At 30.7% G+C, this 20,835-nt stretch overlaps 1 long non-coding RNA gene and 1 pseudogene across 4 annotated transcripts; one reads left to right on the top strand and one right to left on the bottom strand.

The window, feature by feature from the left end:
- LOC109825927 lies at positions 4,390 to 6,924 on the top strand. 4 transcript variants are annotated; one of them, XR_002243135.1, is made up of 5 exons: positions 4,390 to 4,602; positions 4,705 to 4,950; positions 5,045 to 5,097; positions 5,223 to 6,216; positions 6,641 to 6,924. It is a non-coding gene; the product is annotated as an uncharacterized LOC109825927 (long non-coding RNA). The 4 variants fall into 4 exon arrangements; XR_002243133.1 differs by having other exon boundaries at positions 4,394 to 4,950; positions 5,223 to 5,313; positions 6,067 to 6,216; positions 6,641 to 6,880; XR_002243132.1 differs by having other exon boundaries at positions 4,390 to 4,950.
- On the bottom strand, positions 16,749 to 17,790 carry LOC109826500 (annotated as a pseudogene).

The following is a 20,835-nucleotide window of genomic DNA, read 5'->3' as shown; positions in this document are numbered from 1 at the left end:
CTTGTTCCTTGCAGAACTGATACTGGTTTTTCGCTAACTGGTGGTGACCCCTGACTTTGACCTGTTCTTATTACCACCTCTTGGATATGAACTTTTGCCTCTCATAGCACGGGAAGTCTCTTTGTCCTTCATCCTCAAATCGTAGTTCATCAATGTGTTAGTCACTTCACTGTAGGTGATGGAAGATCTCCCGTTCAATAAAGTGAGCACGAATGTATTATACTCCTCATCGGGTAAGAAGCCTAGCAAGATAATCGCCTTGTACTCGTCCGTTATCTTCTCATCCATGTTCACCAAATCCGACAACAACTTTGTATAGTTGTTTACATGAGCCGCAAGTGAGGTGCTCCTAGATATCTGGAATCTGAATAATCTCTGCAGCAAGTGCAACCGATTCTGAACACTCTTTGTAAGATACTTGTTATTAAGAATCTCCCACATCTTCATCGCAAACGTCACCCTAATTACATCGTATTTCAGCTCTTGTTCCAAATAAGACCTGATCACCCCCACAAACATTCCTATTTATCTTATCTCATATCGCCTCATCATATTTCGGTGGCCTCTCATGGACCATAATGGTCTCTTCCAAGTTTTGAGCATTAAGAGTGTCATGTACGTCGCTCATCCACAAATCAAAGTTGATCTTGATGTCATATTTTACCACACTAATCTTAGTATTTTGAAATCCAACATGAACTGTACTCGTCATCGTCTTGCTGCTTTCACCAACTTCTTCTCCCATACTTACAAACTCCAAATTACAAAGAAAAATTCAAACTTTGATAGAGATTGAGAAATTACCCAACTGAACCCTAGATCAGATTCTAAATAGATCTCCTAACCACATGAGGAAAACGAAATCTTAAACCGGTAACTCCTACCAAAGCCTAGAACTCCAAAAACCAAGCTTCCAAAAAAACGTATCTTCCTCCACCCAATGCAAAACACTAGATCTGAAATCCTAGAGCTCTGATACCAATTATTGCACGCCGTGCGAAAATGTGCTCACAAACCAAATGAGTCGGTGAGCGATGAGCGATGAGAGAAGAGAACTAAACCAAACACGAGTGCAATCACCAAAAATATGATACAAATCAAACCAACATAGATAATTTACATGGTTCGGCAAATTGCCTACGTCCATGGGGAGAGGATGAGGAGATTTCACTATATAGAGGAGAAATACAACGGGTTACAATTCACACAATCACTCAAATATAATCCTAACCAAAGATCTCAACTTCCTCACAATATCTCCCTCTCAATATGCTCAAAAGACTCTTTTTTCTCTTTAATTCTCTCTTCTAATTTTCTCTTTTAAAGCGTTCCATATATATAGAAATCCTAAAATCAAAAACATACTAGGAATTCTAAAACCAAAATCAAAACAGATTAGAAATCCTAATAACCTATTACGAAAACAGATTAAGAATCCCAATAACCTGTTACCTAAATAGATTAGGAATTCCAATAACCTGTTACCAAAATAGATTAGGAATCCTAATAACCTGTTACCTAAATAGATTAGGAATTCTAATAACATGTTACCAAAACAGATTAGGAACCTGCTATCTAACACATAATGGATTGTTCTCTAATGAGAGGACTGATAAAATTCTTTGTATAAGAGGAAGGACTGGCATTTTTAGAAAATAAGGTTGTGCTCTTGAAGGGCTATGCATTGCTCAGAAGACTTACATTGTGCGCTGGAGAAAAAGTATTTCCGCCATCAATGCGAAGTGTACACTGATGCAGGTGTTTGTGCCCGTACAACCGAGAAATTATTGGAAAGAAATTGATAGGATTGAACTTGTTTTTTATGAGGCTTACTAAAGTTTTGTCATGATTAAATTGATATGTTAAGACCCCGTTTGGATGAACGTAACTATTAGAAGTAAGAAGTTGATCAAAGATGTAACTTCCTCAATTATGAAGTAGAAAGTAGCGGAAGTAATACTTATTTTGTTTGTATCATATATTTTTAGAAGTAGCGAAAATAATACTTCATCATCTTCTTTTATTTATTTGTTTGCTTGGATAGAAATTGGATATATTATTTAAGATCATCTGCCTTTGGTAAATCTCAAATTTAAGTGGACCCCACTTTTTATCCACTTCCCTTCTACTTCTGAGCTTTTAAGGGCAGAAAAAAATTTAGGAAGTAGGAGTGCCACCTAGACGTCGCATCTATATTTATGGAAGTAGCTAAAGTAGTCTTTTCGGAGAAACAAACATAATTTTTTGCTTGAAGTAGGAGAAACTTCCTCTAGTTCAATTACTTCTTTGCTACATTCGTGCAAGCAAACATGCACTAAGCTTATGGAGAGTTAAAAGGCTTTAATGAAAAGTTACATGAAAATAAACTGGAAATCTTTGCCAAGGATGACAGGTTACAAGGAAAAAACATGAAAGACCGCAATTATATGTGCTTGATGAAAGGTTATTTAATATCTTATAAGAAGAGTCATATTTTAGCTAGAGTATTAATCTCAAAAGGGTAGTTTTGTATTTCTACCGGTTTTTATAACACCATCTACAACTAGTTTAAACCTACCCAAATTCAAAGCGTGTTTCTTCCCTATATACCCAAAGTCTTAGTGTCGTACCCTCTATTTATTTTAATACCCACTCATTTCCAATTTTTATTACTTGTTTCCTATAAGTCCGAAGTTTTATCATATTTACTTTTGAATTCACCCACCTCAAAAATCATTCTCAGACCTAGAACACTCGACTTAATTATATTTTTCTTTTGTATTTTAGCATTTTGGTGTATAGCGCACTTCATTATATTTTGTTATAACTTTTTATATTTTTATTGTAAGTGGCTAAATATGCAACATATTTAAACCAAAGGTATATAGTGTAAGTTGATTTTTTTTTGTAATTTGATATATTATTATATTATATTATTAGCTACACGATATATTTTTGCACCAAATTCTTACATCATTTTTTTCTAATCGATGTAATGACATTCCTAATTGTGGATGAATATCTTCTTACCAACCCAAAATATTACCCTCATTTATTTTTCAACCTACCTACTTCCTCTGAAGAGTACTTTGTGCTATTCCCTAATGGAATTTTTACCTATAAACCTAAACCCCATTTATTTTTAAGCCCACCCACTTACTAGAAGGTGTTTTTTTGCCTATAAAACTAAAGAACTATTTTTAAATTCTCGATCAAATTCACTCTAATACAAAAATATTCTATGTGGTTAATTTTATACCTTCTTTCTATTTTAACAGTCGTTATATGATGTCAGTTCTTATGTTTTGTTGTTAATTATCATATTTATTTTTTAAATCACTAGGTATGATGTATTTATAAGTCAAATTCTTAAACCGTTATTTTTTGTCTTTTTTAGTAATCCATGGATAGGATTCTTTTTTCCCTATAAACCCTAAGTTTTACCCATGTTTGTTGAAAAACTCATCCGCTACTAAATTATCCTTAAATACAAAGTATTCCACTAAATTAATTTTAGTTCCACTTTGTGTTTCAATTTTTTTTTTTTTTGAGATTTTCCCACTAATATTGTGGTATCATGCTGACCAATTTTGTTTGTTTATCTATATACTAAAACTAAAGGAGGTTACACTATATATTTCTACTATTCATGCTACAATACAACCCTTTACTTGTTAGGGTTTTAGAAAAGTAAAGGTTTTTTCTTGACTAAAAGTCTTTCCCAATTTATTTTTGGATTACCCTCACCAAAGGTACTTTTACTACAAACTAAAAATGCCACTCCCTGCTATTTTGAAATCCCTCCACTCAAAAGGGATCTTTACATGTAATCCAAAGTTTTCTGCTATTAATTTTTAATTACAATCAAAATCGCTCTTATTCACTGATCTTTACATGTAATCCAAAGTTTTCTGCTATTAATTTTTAATTACAATCAAAATCGCTCTTATTCACTACTCCACCTAAATTTTATCCTTAGTTCTGCTATTAATTTTTAATTACAATCAAAATCGCTCTTATTCACTACTCCACCTAAATTTTATCCTTAGTATTGAACTCACTCACTGTTGAAAAGGTTTTATTGCCAATAACCTAAAGTTTTACCCAATTTATTTTTTACTAATTCACTTTGAAACTCATTCTTAAATTTAAAAATCTCAACTGAAGTAGCTTAAACAAGATTTGCATTTAAATAGTTTTGTATATTGTGTAATTTTCAATGTTTTTTGTTGTAACTTGCTTTATTTTTATTGTAAAAATTCCGAAGGGCCTGTTTGGTAACCAGCATTTTATTTCAAATAGTGTATTTGACTCAATTGTATTGTTTGGATCCATAAGAATTTAAATACTGGATATTTGGCCAAATCCGTTAACATTTTAAACCTATACAAGGCCCATAATTCTAAATCTCATGGATAGCCTGTCATTTGCAATTCCTGTTTCTTCTCTCCCCCTCCCGTTCTCGCGATCTCCCCCCGCCTCCCTCCCGCTCTCGCGATCTATCTCCCTCCCCACGTATGCTCTCAACCAGCGATGGCTACGGCGACCACGACGACGACGAGATCCAGTTTCACCTGCAAGCCCTAATTTCACCTCCGACGACGACGGCGATCATCGAAAACGGTGAGAACTTCTCGATCCTCTATCTCTAGTTCCACTGAAACCCTAAATTCTAGATTCAAACTCCATTCTCTCGATTGATTTCTCTACCGAGCTCCCTCCCAGCCAGCGAAAAACCCAGCCCGCCATTTCTCCGCTTTCCAAGCCCTAACTTTCTTCCTCTCGATCCACTGCCAAAACCCTAACCCTAGCTACCGCCGGCGATCTCCACCCAAACCCTAGCACCTCAATCATATTATTGGCGGTCGATCTCTGGATGGGCATGGATGGGCAGCAGCGAGAGCCCGGAGGAGCCAAAGAAAGGTCGATCGAAGACGCCCAAAAAGACCAAGGAGAGCGTGCTAAAGCAAAGTAATTTCCTCCTCAGCTTTCATTTTTCAACTTGTCTCTCTTCAATCGATCTGTGACTTGTAGTGATTTGAGGGTGAACTTGTTTGTCTTGTAGAATCCCCGGTGGAGTTCTTCGTCGAGAACAAAAACATTGCTGGATTCGATAATGTGAGTTCTTCTCTCTAGTGTTATTGTCCATTTTGAAACTAGTAGTAGAAGTTTTGTTGAATGTTTGAATGTTGCTCAGTGCAAATTGAGCTAATATTGATGACCAATGTTCTTTGAAAATCTAGTATCTGTAGAAATGGACATTAGACATGCTTGAGTTTCTTGAAGTGCATTCGGAGGGTAGAAAATCTAGTTTCAATCTCCTTCTTTAACGAGGTATGGCATTTTATGAGTGAGGTTTTGATGGTTGTGATCTCTGCCTTCTTTAAGAATATCAATCTCCTTCTTTAACGAGGTATGTCATTTATTCAAGCGGAGTTTTTCAGCCCTATATATTTGATCGGAACTTGTTGATCTTATGATTCTCAATGACTGATTAGATCAAGACCTAGAAAAATCACTCAATGCTTTTAAGTTCAGCGGGAAATGTTGATCAGATAGCCGAATTAGTGATCTTTGTGAATCAAAAGAGTAGTTTTATTTGGGGGAAATATTATGCTTTTGTGCTCTTATCTAATAAAGGGTTATAAATTTTCAAATTCTTATTGGATTTTATAAATTATAGTATCTACTATGTTTTTCCCCTTTTGAAAGGTCCAATGGCAAGGAGAAGCTTTTCCTTTAATTCGACTGACTAGACTATTGTGATTGTTAATGTACCACAACTTGTTGGAAAAGTGAGACCTGTAACAGGAGTACTATAATGCCCATGTATCGTGCACCATAAGAGGTTATTGTTTCATGGATATTCATTGTTGGTCTGAGACAAGTATTCGTGGTCTCGATTTTTTCCCCTACTTTAGTTTTCAATTCAAAAACAGTTTCGTTTTTACTGTCAGCTTGAAAAGTATGTTTTTTGTTAGTCTATCTTAGTCAGAGATTCTAATTATGATATAAAATTTGTATTTGTCTACTGTGAGTTTTTCCCATATTGTTATTAGTGACTCATTTGTGTTTTCCCTCCTCCAGCATCACTTTCTTGGTTATAAGTAGGAAAGTTGCTGTCTTAGGGAAAAACTTCCTTAATTGGATATATGGCGTGTTTTGGATGCTGCGGAGAAGAAGACTTTCACCAAGCTACTGATACGGGAAGACCTTTCACTGCACACCATGCGACAGGTTGCTTCTTGCTTTTCTTAAGTAGATTTAACTTTCATACTATTGGCTGTCACGTTGGCCATTAGAAAATAGGGTTAGTCGGATCAAACAGAATTTTGGTGCTAAATTACAGAAACATGCTTAAGATGAACTTCTTCAACAATTCCAGCAATCAACCAAGTGGCTCTATGGTAAAGATAGACATTAGTTATCATTGAGTGGATATGTTCTCTTATATCAAAAGGTTAATCTTTCAGTTTGTATTGTAATGTTCCTGAAATCAGTCAACTCTTTCTTCTGAGATTGTCGAACATTCCATTTTCTTCTTACTTTCAGTAATTTATTGGTCGAGGTAGTATTTGGACTTGTTGGTGGCATGGTTTTATATACGGAACAGCTCTGCTGAAAACATCCCTCCCTTTTGGTCTTCTTGTTATTGTTTCAGGTGATTCAAGAACTCGCAAAACAAGACTTTCTGAACCGAGGGGACGAAACTACAAAAGAAATACAAAGTGAAAGTGTACAAGCATTAGAAAAAATCTCTTATTTGAATTAGATGTAAAAGTCTTAAAGAAACTAGTGCGAGAGAAAACTTAAACATGACACTATATAAACTTAAACATGACACTATGTAACTGCAAAATATTAACTTTTGTTGGTTTGTATTTGTTGGATATTTTGGATCTCTACTTTGCTAAATTGTTATATGCAAATTTGAAGTTTCTACTTTATTTATTGTTTTGGTTAGTGGTGGATGAGTTTACAAAGTTTTATTGATGAATGATTTCGGTTATTTTATGGTGATTATTAGGTCAACTATTGACATTATTGCATTTGAGATTTTAAGGTATTTTATCTATATGTCAAGTTAGTTGGATATGTGATATACTATTTGAGGCATTTATTTTCACCAATTTTAATGCAAAACTTATGTAATTTGAGTATCTTATTTCTAAATTATCTTCGAGCTACAATTTTAGTTCAGAAATTAGGATTCTACTAGTTAGCAAACAACTCAATTCAAAATTTTAAAATTAAAATTCTAAAGTTTGCCAAACATGAATTTCAAATTGAATTCTGGAATTCAAATTTGGATGTTTCCCAAACGAATGAATTGAATTTGAAATTATAGATTTCAAATTCCAGATTTCAATTATGGAATTTGAAATGAAATCATTGAATCCAAATGCAACCTTATTTTTGTCCGAAGTATTTGTTTAGTGTATTGTTAAACGAAATGGTTGGAGAATTAGGTCTCTTGACTTTTTTCAAAAATGTCACGGCATGATGATGAACCATAGATGATTTCTTATAGCATCAAAGCTTTACCCACCCAAACCCCAAATTGATTTCAAACTCACTTTATAATCCATATAAGGTATCATACTTTGCTTTATTTTTCTATATTTAAATAGTCAAATGTGCAATGCATTTTTAAATGCTTAAAAGTGTTATTATCAGTATTTGAGTTTTTTATGCCACAACATCGCTAATCGTAAATTGGTATTTTGCCTATAAACCCCAGCTTTTCCCTATTTATTTAAAACCCACATACTTGTAACTTTACCCTTAGACCAACAATATCATACCAAATTTCTATAGCCCCGCTTGTTCAGTGGCATCCTCTCGAGCCAGGTTGCTTCAAAGTTAACAACAATGGCGGTCGTTCGACTTCAAGAGAATTTTTAGGCATTAGGGTCATTATTGTTAGGGATGATCATGGTAAGATTATGGCTGCAGGGACTTTCAAACAACATCTTTTCACACATGCTATTACAGTTGAAGCTCTAGTTATTCTCGAATGTATGATGTTCACCAAAGAAGCAGGTTTCTCTAAAATTCATGTTGAGAGCGATTGTCTTTTGGTAATTCCGACTATCCACAAGGCAAGTCATTCTGTGACTAGTTTCGGAACCATGATTATGGACATCAAGCTCATGATACAAGATATTCGTCATTGCATATTTTCTCATATAAAGGGAGATAGTAATGGAGTTGTCATAGCCTAGCACAACAATTTTTCTTAATTCAAGATGTTTGCATATGCTTAGAGGAAACTATTCTATTTATTATTTCCATTGTAACTAATGACCAAAATTATTAAATTAATAATATCTATGGTGTTCTATACTCCTTGTCCTTGACCATAGTTTTATGCATTTGGGTTTTCTACGCAAGTTGTTAATGAGACAGTTCTCCTTTTTTCCTTAAAAAACACAAAACTAATTTTAAACCCACTTTATGTTTCAACATTTCTTATATGGTAAAAGTGTTATATCTTGCTCTAACTTGCAATTTTTTCCCTATGTGGTTAGGTATGCAATATATTTTAAACTAATAAATTATTGTTATTTTATTTAATCTTTTTCTCACTAATCAAGCGCCATTGCTCGAGTCTATTTTACTCGTTAATGTCTATAAATGAGGTAACAAATAAATGAGAAGTTAAAAATTTTAAATATTAAAAATAGTAATTAAATATATTTTTTTTCCTAGAAACCGCCTTTGAAATAGAATCATTGTAGAAAAACCATCTTAGGTTGTTAAAAAGACTTTATGTTGCAATCAATCATCTAAAATCGTTATTGAGCTAAATTCTTTTACGGTTTTGCCATAATAATTAGCTGAAAAGTACCAATTACATTGGAAAGATGATCCTCAATGGAAGTTAGATGCGTCACCTGAGAAAATTTAACTAAAAAGTGAGCCCAAATGGTTGATTATAATTAAAATTTCTTTAAAGTTAGTTTATGTGTTAATTGATCAAACATGATTTCTATACAATGACCCTATTTTAAAATTGGGTCATATGAAAAAAACCAATTAACATGTAAGTTACAATCACACATGCCAGCCACATAAAAGAAAAAGACAAATAAAATCCATTTATAGTGTAATTTAACCAGACTGAATATGATAAAACCCCCTAACTTTGAACGTTTATCAAACCCCATATGTTCTACAAAATCATAAAACCCCTTTAAGTATAGGGGTTATTATGAAATCCCTTTTAACTTGAAGATGTTATTAAAAAAATCTCTTAAAGTGTGAACCATATCTTTTACTGAAAATATATTCCGCTACTTAATTTTATACCTATTCATCTGAAAAATTACAGTAAGCCGCTGTTATGAGAGTTTTTTGATAAAATCTTAATTATACCTATTCATCTGAAAAATTACAGTAAGCCGCTGTTATGAGAGTTTTTTGATAAAATCTTAAGAAAGAGGTTTTTTTGTTAACCCCTAAACTTGAGGGGGTCTCTGATATTTCGCCATTTAACAGCTGCCGTTTCTTTATTTAGTGTAGTTCCGTTGAAACTCATCATTGGAAAATTCCCACCCATTTAGATCAGAGATTCGGTCAGAGAACTGATGATCGTGATATAGTTTCCTTAGTGCGATTATATTACCGTTGAGAGGCTGATTAGAGTCGGTGCTAAACTGCGGTCTATAAAATACATATTGTTCTTCAAAAACCCTAATTCCGAAAAAATCCTCCCCCAAAAATAAACCCGCTCCTCAAAATGTCCCTCTCTCCCTTCTCTCAGAAAACCCTAATTCCCCGTTTCTTTCTCTCCGATCCCTCGGAGAAAACCCTAATCTCCTCTCTCTGTAGTTCTCCGATCTCATTGCTGCTAATTTTGGGTCAAATCATCACGTCCTCATGATTTTTGGTCTGATGCTCGACGGCCAGAAGTAGAAGGAGATTAAGCGTCCTGATCGGTAAGATGCTTGCTTTATTTGATCGTTTTGACATTTTGGGGTTTGTTCTTTGTAGTAATTGTTCCTAATTTTAGGTCAAAATGTGAGTCTCTGGTTTGCGACTTGATGATTTTTGGGCTGATGGTCAATGGTCAGATGTAGAAGGAGAACTCCAAGCGGTGTTGTAATTGTGAGTTTATTCTCGCTTTCTTTATTGGATATTTTCCTGTGTATATATCTTTCTTTATTTTAATTAAAGGATTTGCATGGGTCTTGTTCTTTTTTTTTTGGTAAATGAAAAATTTTTATTCATCACCAATATGTAAAGTTTTTTTGTACATCAAGAATCTCAAGAACATGTAATTGAGATAACAAATCAAAACCTATAGCTAAAGCTCAAGACCTAGCTATAACAAAAACTAAGAAACAGTTACAAAACCTGCACACAAACACTGTGCCTAGCTTCAGATTTATCTCTTGGGCCAACTCCCAGTAGTAGCATCTTCATCTTCTTCTCTTTATGGTCCCTATACTTAATCTGGACCAGGCAATCAAGAATACTACCAGCAGTATTATCTGAACCAGATTATCATGAACTTAATCAGATAGTCCTGTACACAACCAAAGTGCACATAACCCCACAGAAAAGCGAAAATATCTGCAGGGAGGGGCTTCAAGCTTTCAGCACCTGATTCATTATGCACAAGCATCAATAAGCTCATCTCTACCAAACGTGCACAATGTGCACAGTGTATATAACCTGAACAAAGAAACCAGCAACTAGATCCAGGAACAATATGCAGACTTTAGGGATAAAATCCAGTCTTTATGTTCAGATGAGAGCTTGTTATTATTGAGGATGTTGGTTAGAATTTCCATTTTAATGCTCTTGATTAGCTGCTCAGTATTATGGCTTCTTTGATTAAAAATTCTATCATTTCTTTCTCTCCAAATACAATAAACTGCAGCTGAAAATGTATGGCTTCTTTGATTAAAAATTCTATCATTTCTTTCTCTCCAAATACAATAAACTGCAGCTGAAAATGCCATTCTCTTGGTTTTTTGTTTAAAAACCTTTCCCCTTCAACCTGTAATTGCATGGGTCTTGTTCTGTGTAGCTATTACTACTTATTCTCGGTCGATCTAGGTCTTTGATGTTAATATGGGTCTTGTTCTGTGTAGCTATTACTACTTATTCTCGGTCGATCTAGGTCTTTGATGTTAATATTTGGTTTTTAGTTGCTCTTTTCATGTAATTGTAGTCGGTCCAAATTTCCTTGTGATGCTAGTTAATTAAGGTATTATGGTTATATGCTAGGATGTTTAAGGTGCTAATTTCTTGTATTCACGTTGTCTGTATATGATTGTTTCATGAACACATGTCTTTGTAGTTGGCCTTAATGACATTTCACCATAAAGTTAAAATAAATTTAAGATGTCAAATAGTTTACGTAATGACATTTCACTATATAGTTAAAATTATATTAAGATCTCCAATGGCTTACTTAATGACATTTCACTATAAATTTGAAATAGTTTTCAACCTTTTCGAGTTCTCAAGCTTTACAATTTTTTATTTTTCGAGTTTTCAAGCTTTTCAAGTTTTCAGATATTAATTTTCACTTTAACAAAATTTGACTTGTTCTTTATTTCATTTAATTTTCATATTTTATTTACCTTTTCAAGTTTTAAATAGTTAGAGTTTTAAAAAAGTTTAGTTCAATGGAACCTTGCTATCCGTTACATTCCTTTTTAAAATTTCAACTTTTGAAATAATTTATTTTTCACGTATTAGCAGTTTTAGCTTGTTTTGCTATTTTGTTTTGTTCTTTTATTCTTTTATTCTTTTGTCCCTAAAGAAGTTATCATTTTGAAATATGTTCAAAATTTACTTTTAAATTCTTATTGAAACTTTGGAAGATTGAAAATTTCAATCAGGTTGCTTAATGATGCTGTTCTATGGTTTTGAAATGATGTTCTGTTGAAATATCTTTCAAACTTCTCTAGTTTTCAAATAGCACTCTTCGCTTAACATGTTTTTTGACTTTTGTATTTCTTTAGTTAGTGTTTTCTGAACATAAAAGAAGTTTTGATTTTGAAAAGTTTTCAAAAGTTCCAAGTTTCAACAAATATTAAGGGAATCTTACTATAATATCCAATACTTATGATTTTTTCTAATTATCATTTCAGTTTATTATACTTTTCATTTCGGTAATTGTTAGAAGTCTTCAAATCTGTGGCATTTCTTTCTTCATAATCTCATGAAAAGTTATTTGATTCTTCCATACGCTTTCGAACTAATTTAAACTATGCACTACTGTAACTTGCAAATTCCTTAGAAGTTTCAAGTTTTCCAATGGCATTTTTCACTTTTTATATATTTTTTGCATTTTCTAACAGATGTTTAGTGTCCGTGTTGTCTTTCTCAATTATTTTTCACCATCTCTCCATACTGCATGGTTGCTTGGTTTACATTTAATCTATAAATGATCTTCCAATATTGTTTCCTCACGAATTATTCATTACCATATTATCTAAAATACTATTCATGTCTTTTCAAGTTTATAAATAAGTATTATTTTCATTTTCATGTAATCAATTTTTTTAATTTGTTTTGCTGTTTTGTTTTTGAATTTTACTAATTTTCGAATACAATTTCACATGTTTACATTTCTTTTAAACATTCCAATTTCACGAACTTTGTTCAAGTTCTCATAACTTTCCAATTTCTCCAAATTTTTTTCAAGTTTTCATAACTTTCCAATCTCAGATTATTTTCAAGTTTTTATATTTTATAGAAAGGTCTTAAGTTTGAAAAGTTTTCAACAGTTTAAATAATTAACATAACTTTCACGAAAGTTTTCAAATATTATTTTCACATGTTTACATTATTTTTAAACTTCCTAATTTCTCAATCTTTTAAGTTTTCATAACTTTCCAAATTTTCAAACTTTTTTCAAGTTTGTATAACTTTAATTTTTTTTAAAAATTTCTTTTTTATTTTCATTTTGACATAAGTTGATTGGTTTTTTTTTATTTCGCCTATTGCTCCAAACTTTTCAATTTATTAAGCGTTTTTTCAAATTTTAAACTTCCTAATTACTTAAACTTTTGGACAATTCACTTTAGTTTCCAAACTTTCCGAATTTTCATAAGTTTCCAATTTCTCAAACGTTTTTGACATTTCACTTTAAAAATTTCCAATTACAAAAAGTTTTTAACACTTTAAATAATAAAATAACTAACAATTTTAATTTTTTTTTCAAGTTCTCAGAACTTTCCAATTTCTCAAACTTCTTTGACATTTTGCTTTAATTTTCAAGCTCTCCAATTTCTCAAACTTCTTTCAAAATTTCATATGAACAGTCTTAATTTTGAAAAAGTTTTCTATGTTTTAATTGATTAATATAACTTTCACAAATTTTGAAATGCCGTTTTCACATGTTTACATCTTTTCCAAACTTTCCAATTTCTCAAACCTCGTTCAAGTTCTCATAAATTTTTAATTTCTCAACCTTTTTTAGAGTTCACTTTAATTTTGAAACGTCCAATTTCTCAAGCTTTTTAAATCTTTTTCAAGTTTCTTCTTTTAAATCTATGACATAAACTTGTTTTTGGTTTGGCTTAGTTCTCCAACATCTCCATTTTTTTTAACATTTCACTTTTATGTTATAAATTTTTCAGTTTCTCAAACTTTCCAATTTCTCCAACATTTCACTTTAATTTTAAAACTAATAAAATTTCCAAACTTTTTTGACATTTCACTTTATCCAATTTTTTAGACTTTCTGGTTTCTCAAACCTTTTCAAGTTTGAAAGGTTTTTATCAGTTTAAATTATAAATTTCAAGTTTGAAAGGTTTTTCGCTGTTTAAATTATAAATTTATATTATAACTTTCAAAAAAAATTCAAATTTCAAACTTGTTATACATTTTTTTTGAACTTTCCAATTTTCAAACATTCAAGTTTGCATATATTTCCCTTTCTCAATATTTTTTGAATTTCACTTTAATTTTCAAACTTTCCAATTTCTTAAAAAATTTTCAAGATATTATAACTTTACAAGTTTTTTTATAAATGTCGTTTTTTTTTACTTTGACATTTGTCTACTTGTTTTGCAATTTTCTTAGTTCTCCAAAATTTCTAGTTTATTACTTGTTTTGCAATTTTCTTAGTTCTCCAAAATTTCTAGTTTATTACACTTTTATCAAATTTTCAAAACTTTTGTCATTTCCCTTTAATTTTGAAGTTTTCTAATTTCTTAAACATTTTTCAGTTTGTCATAATTTTACAATTTTTCAAAATTTTTTGATATTTTACAATATTCTAATTTCAAAAAGTATTCATTGTCATAATTTTACAATTTTTCAAAATTTTTTGATATTTTACAATATTCTAATTTCAAAAAGTATTCAGCTGACTAGTCATTTTACAATATTATAAAGTTTAAAAAGTTTTCGACGGATTAGTTATGAAGTTATTTTCCAAAGTTTTCTAATATCATTTTCATATGTTTACTTTTCTTTTTCCGAACTTTCCTTTATTTCCAAACTTTTTTGAAGTTTTCAAATCTTTTCAATTTTCCAAACTCTTTTGACAATCTGCTTTAGTTTTCTTACTATCCAAAATTTCAAACTTTTTTCAAGTTTTGGTAAACTTTTGAAATTCTCAAAACTTTTCTGGCATTTCACTTTTACTTTAAAATTTCCTATTTTGACAAGTTTTCAATATTTTAAATAAAAAATTTACTTTCACAAAAGTTAAAAATACTATTTTCACATGTTTCACATATTCATGTTTTTCCAAACTTTTTTCAAGTTTAAAAAACTTTCCAATTCCTCTAACACTTGACATTTAATTTAAACTTTTAAGCTTTCCAATTTCAAAAACTTTTATTAAGTTTTTCTGTTTTATAAATTAGCATTAGTTATTTTACAACATTATAATTTTGAAAAGTTTTCACGGATTAGTTATAAAGTTATTTTCTAAAATTTTCAAATTTCATTTTCATTTGTTTACTTTATTTCTCGAACTTCCCTTTTTTCCAAACTTTTTTTTAAATTTTCAAAGCTTTCCAAAATTTCAAACTTTTTTGACGATCCACTTTAATTTTCTTACTTTCCAAATTTTCAAACTTTTTTCAAGTTTTTGTAACCTTCCAAATTCTTAAAACTGTTTTGGCATTTCACGTTTACCTTAAAATTTTTTATTTCAAAAAGTTCTCAATATTTTATATAAAAATTTACTTTTAGTAAAGTTTTAAATACCATTTTCACATGTTCACATTTTTTCAAACTTTTTTCAAGTTTTCAAAAACTTTCCAATATTATAACCTTTTATTAAGTTTTTGTAGTTTATAAATAAAGTTAATCTTGGAAAGTTAATATATCTTTCACATATTTTCAAATACATTGTAACATGTTTACATTTTTTAAGCTTTCCATTTTCTCAATTTTAAAGAAATTTCTCATAACATGCCAATTTCTTGAAGTTTCTTGAGATTTCACTTTAAGTTTTATACTTTCCAATTTCTCAAACTTTTTTTAGCTTACAACTTTCTTAACTTAAATCTTTTTTGAGATTTCACTTTAATTTTCATACTCACTAATTTCTCAAAAATTTTTCAACTTATAACTTTCTAACTTACTCTTTTTCGAATTTCACTTTAATTTTAAAACTCTCCAATTTCTTAAACATTTTCCATGTTTTTTCAAATGTGTTTCTTTACACGCCACATAAGTTGATAAGTGCACTTGTTTTGCATTTTGCGTAGTTCTCCAAACTTTTCAACTTTTTTTTGACATTTTACTTTTTCCAATTTCATAATTTTTTTACATTTCACTTACAATAAAATTTTTAAACTTCCTTGACTTTAATCAAGTTTTCAAACTCTCCAGTTCTCAAACATTTTTACATTTTACTTTAATTTTAAAACTTCCCAATATCTTAAACTTTTTTGAAGTTTGAAAAGTTTTCGATGATTTATATAATGAAATAACTTTAATAAAATGTTCAGCTACCATTTCCACATGTTTTGCATTTCTCTACCATTTTCACATGTTTTGCATTTCTCTACCATTTTCACATGTTTTGCATTTCTCCCAACTATCCAATTTCTTGAACTTACAAGTTTTCATATGTTTGTATTTTTCCAAATCTTTCATTTTTTGAACTTTTTCAATTTTTCAAAACTTTCTAATTTCTCAAACTCTTCTAACACTACATTTTAATTTTCAAACATTGCAATTTCTCAAACTTTTTTTTTCATTTTTTCATAAGTAATAGAAAAAGATTTAATCGTGAAAAAATTTCAACACCTAAATAATTTGTATAACAGTCACAATTTTTTTCAAATTTTCACATTTTTTTTCAAATTTTCACATTTTTTTTCTTCAAATTTTCTAGTTTTCCAAATTTCTATGTTTTCATAAGTTCTAATTTCTGAAATTTTAGTTTAATTTTCAAAATTTCCAATTTGTTAAAGTTTTTTCTACTTTTCAAACGTCCCAATTTGTCAAACTTCTGGACATTTCACTTTCATTTTGAAATATGTTCAAAATTTACTTTTAACTTCTTATTGAAACTTTGGAAGTTTGAAAATTTCAATCTGGTTGCTTAATGACGCTGTTCTATGGTTTTGAAATGATGTTCTGTTGAAATATCTTTCAAGCTTCTCTAGTTTTCAAATAGCACTTTTCGCTTAACATGTTTTTTTGACTTTCGTATTTCTTTAGTTAGTGTTTTCTGAACGGCTAAAATACCAAATTCGTATATTTATACGAACGCTTTTGCCAGTTTGGTATTTTTAAAAACTCCGACGACGACAAGGCATTAAAGCTCGTACTTTTTGTCAATAAGACACTTTTCTCCGACGAGAAATTTTGTATTTAACCCCCTTATCTCCCAAAATTATTAAATTTGTGCCCTCTCTCTCGTCCTCCTCTCCCATTCCCCTCTCCCTCCACTGCGGCACGCTGCTTTAAACTGTCCTTGCGAACCCCACTTCACAGCAATGAGGTTCACCATCATGATCGTGATTGGGGGCACCATCAGCGACGTCCACTTGACAACATAGAGGTCAGCAAAGGCGTCAGCATCATCATCATCATCAGGGGCTCAGCGACGTCCACTTGACAACATAGAGGTCAGCAAAGGCGTCAGCATCATCATCATCATCAGGGGCAGTGAGTTTGGAGGTCAGAGTGAACGAAATCTCAATCCCGGCGACGACTTTTAGAAGGCCTTGGACCACAGCGTACAAATGCGCGGAGGTTCCAGAGATGAGCCAGAACTGCTCGTTCCGCCACGTTCCGCCACTACTCCTCAAGCCCAACTCCGGACCACTTGACTTCAAGGACCGCGAGGAGCACGAGGGTGACGGTGATGGTGAGGAGGTAGAGGAGGAACGTTGCGTTTAGGGTTTGGACTATGAATTGGTCGGAGAGGAGGGAGAGTGCGGGGAGGAAGCAGTAGGCGAGGAGGAAGATGGAGGTGAAGGGGTAGATTCCGACGTTGAGGTAAGCGATTCTTTACGAATTGGGCATTGTTGCGGGAGAAGATCTTAACGGAGCCGGTTGCCTAACAGAGGACTTGGTAGAGGCGGTCGGTTAGGTTGATGGGGGCGTACCCGCGGAAGTCGTCGCGCTTGGTGATGCAGTAGATGGAGAGCTAGCCGCGGTTGTGCATTCGACAGCCGGTTACAATGTCCTCGGTTACGGATCCGTATATCCACCCCACTCGGTCGCCCCACTCCGTCTTGTCCTCAAACCTGCGGTAAGACGTTATTACTTGCTGTTCTTTTTTAATTTCCATCGCCTGACATTATTCGAGAATTTGATTCGTCGTTCAGCCTCTGCCATCAAATTTGTTGGTCAGGAAAGGGTTCAGCGTATCATCAGTTGCTTGTGGATTCTGATTATGGCTGAGGATGGAAAATAACTAATAATTTTCTAACTTTTTTCAAGTTCTCAGAACTTTCCAATTTCTCAAACTTCTTTGACATTTTGCTTTAATTTTCAAGCTTTCCAATTTCTCAAACTTCTTTCAAAATTTTATATGAAAGTCTTAGTTTTGAAAAAGTTTTCCATGTTTTAATTGATTAATATAACTTTCACAAATTTTGAAATGCCGTTCTCACATATTTACATCTTTTCCAAACTTTCCAATTTCTCAAACCTCGTTCAAGTTCTCATAACTTTTCAATTTCTCAACCTTTTTGAGAGTTCACTTTAATTTTGAAACTTCCAATTTCTCAAGCTTTTTAAATCTTTTTCAAGTTTCTTCTTTTAAATCTATGACATAAACTTGTTTTTGCATTTGGCTTAGTTCTCCAACATCTCAATTTTTTTTAACATTTCACTTTTATGTTATAAATTTTCCAGATTCTGAAACTTCCCAATTTTTCCAACTTTTTTGACATTTCACTTTATCCAATTTTTCAAACTTTCTTGTTTCTCAAACCTTTTCAAGTTTGAAGGGTTTTTATCAGTTTAAATTACAAATTTCAAGTTTGAAAGGATTTTCGCTGTTTAAATTATAAATTTATATTATATCTTTCAAAAAAATTTAAATTTCAAGTTTGAAAGGATTTTCGCTGTTTAAATTATAAATTTATATTATATCTTTCAAAAAAATTTCAAATTTCAAACTTGTTATACATTTTTTTGAACTTTCCAATTTTCAAACATTCAAGTTTGCATATATTTCCCTTTCTCAATATTTTTTGAATTTCACTTTAATTTTCATACTTTCCAATTTCTTAAAAAATATTCAAGATATTATAACTTTACAAGTTTTTTATAAATGTCCTGTTTTTTACTTTGACATTTATCTACTTGTTTTGCAATTTTCTTAGTTCTCCAAAATTTCTAGTTTATTACACTTTTATCAAATTTTCAATACTTGTTTTGCAATTTTCTTAGTTCTCCAAAATTTCTAGTTTATTACACTTTTATCAAATTTTCAAAACTTTTGTCATTTCCCTTTAATTTTGACCAAAATTTCTAGTTTATTACACTTTTATCAAATTTTCAAAACTTTTGTCATTTCCCTTTAATTTTGAAGGTTTCTAATTTCTTAAACATTTTTCAGTATGTCATAATTTTACAATTTTTCAAATTTTTTTGATAGTTTATAATATTCTAATTTCAAAAAGTATTCAGCTGATTAGTCATTTTACAATATTATAATGTTTAAAAAGTTTTCAACGGATTAGTTATGAAGTTATTTTCCAAAGTTTTCTAATATCATTTTCATATGTTTACTTTTCTTTTTCCGAACTTTCCTTTATTTCCAAACTTTTTTGAAGTTTTCAAATCTTTTCAATTTTCCAAACTCTTTTGACAATCTGCTTTAGTTTTCTTACTATCCAAAATTTCAAACTTTTTTCAAGTTTTGGTAACTTTTGAAATTCTCAAAACTTTTTTGGCATTTCACTTTTACTTTAAAATTTCCTATTTTGAAAAGTTTTCAATATTTTAAATAAAAAATTTACTTTCACAAAAGTTAAAATTACTATTTTCACATGTTCATATTTTTCCAAACTTTTTTCAAGTTTAAAAAACTTTCCAATTTCTCTAACACTTGACATTTCATTTAAACTTTTAAGCTTTCCAATTTCCAAAACTTTTATTAAGTTTTTCTGTTTTATAAATTAGCGTTAGTTATTTTACAACATTATAATTTTGAAAAGTTTTCACGGACTAGTTTTAAAGTTATTTTCTAAAATTTCCAAATTTCATTTTCATTTGTTTACTTTATTTCTCGAACTTCTCTTTTTTCCAAACTTTTTTTTTTAAATTTTCAAAGCTTTCCAAAATTTCAAACTTTTTTGACGATCCACTTTAATTTTCTTACTTTCTATTTTTTCAAACTTTTTTCAAGTTTTTGTAACCTTCCAAATTCTCAAAACTGTTTTGGCATTTCACGTTTACCTTAAAATTTCTTATTTCAAAAAGTTCTTAATATTTTATATAAAAAATTTACTTTTAGTAAATTTTAAATACCATTTTCGCATGTTCACATTTTTTTAAACTTTTTTCAAGTTTTCAAAAACTTTCCAATATTACAACCTTTTATTAAGTTTTTGTAGTTTAGAAATAGAGTTAATCTTGGAAAGTTAATATATCTTTCACATATTTTCAAATACATTTTAACATGTTTACATTTTTTAAGCTTTCCATTTTCACAATTTTAAAGAAAATTTTCTCATAACTTGCCAATTTCTCGAAGTTTCTTGAGATTTCACTTTAAGTTTATAAATAAGTATTATTTTCATTTTCATGTAAACAATTTTTTAAATTTGTTTTGCTATTTTGTTTTTGACTTTTACTAATTTTTGAATACAATTTCACATGTTTACATTTCTGTTAAACATTCCAATTTCACAAACTTTTTTCAAGTTCTCATAACTTTCCACCCTTCTCCAATTTTTTTTGAAGTTTTCATAACTTTCCAATCTCAGATTATTTTCAGGTTTTTATATTTTATAGATTATAGAAAGGTCTTAACTTTGAAAAGTTTTCAACAGTGTAAATAAATAACATAACTTTCATGAAAATTTTAAATATTATTTTCACATGTTCACATTATTTTCAAACTTTCCAATTTCTCAATCTTTTAAGTTTTTATAACTTTCCAATTTTTGAAACTTGTTTCCAAGTTTTCATAACTTTAATTTTTTTAAAATTTGTTTTTATTTTCATTTTGACATAAGTTGATTGGTTTTTTTTTCCGCCTAGTGCTCCAAACTTTCCAATTTATTAAACCTTTTTCAAGTTTTTAAACTTCCCAATTTCTCAAACTTTTGGACATTTCACTTTAGTTTCCAAACTTTCCAAATTTTCATTAGTTTCCAATTTCTCAAACGTTTTTGACATTTCACTTTCAAATTTCAAACTTGTTATACATTTTTTTGAACTTTCCAATTTTCAAACATT

The sequence above is a fragment of the Asparagus officinalis genome, chromosome 10 (assembly GCF_001876935.1).
Source record: "Asparagus officinalis chromosome 10, Aspof.V1, whole genome shotgun sequence".
NCBI classification, from domain to species: domain Eukaryota; kingdom Viridiplantae; phylum Streptophyta; class Magnoliopsida; order Asparagales; family Asparagaceae; genus Asparagus; species Asparagus officinalis.
The sequence above is the reverse complement of the archived record's forward strand: the minus strand, read 5'-3'. Positions and strand labels throughout refer to the sequence as shown.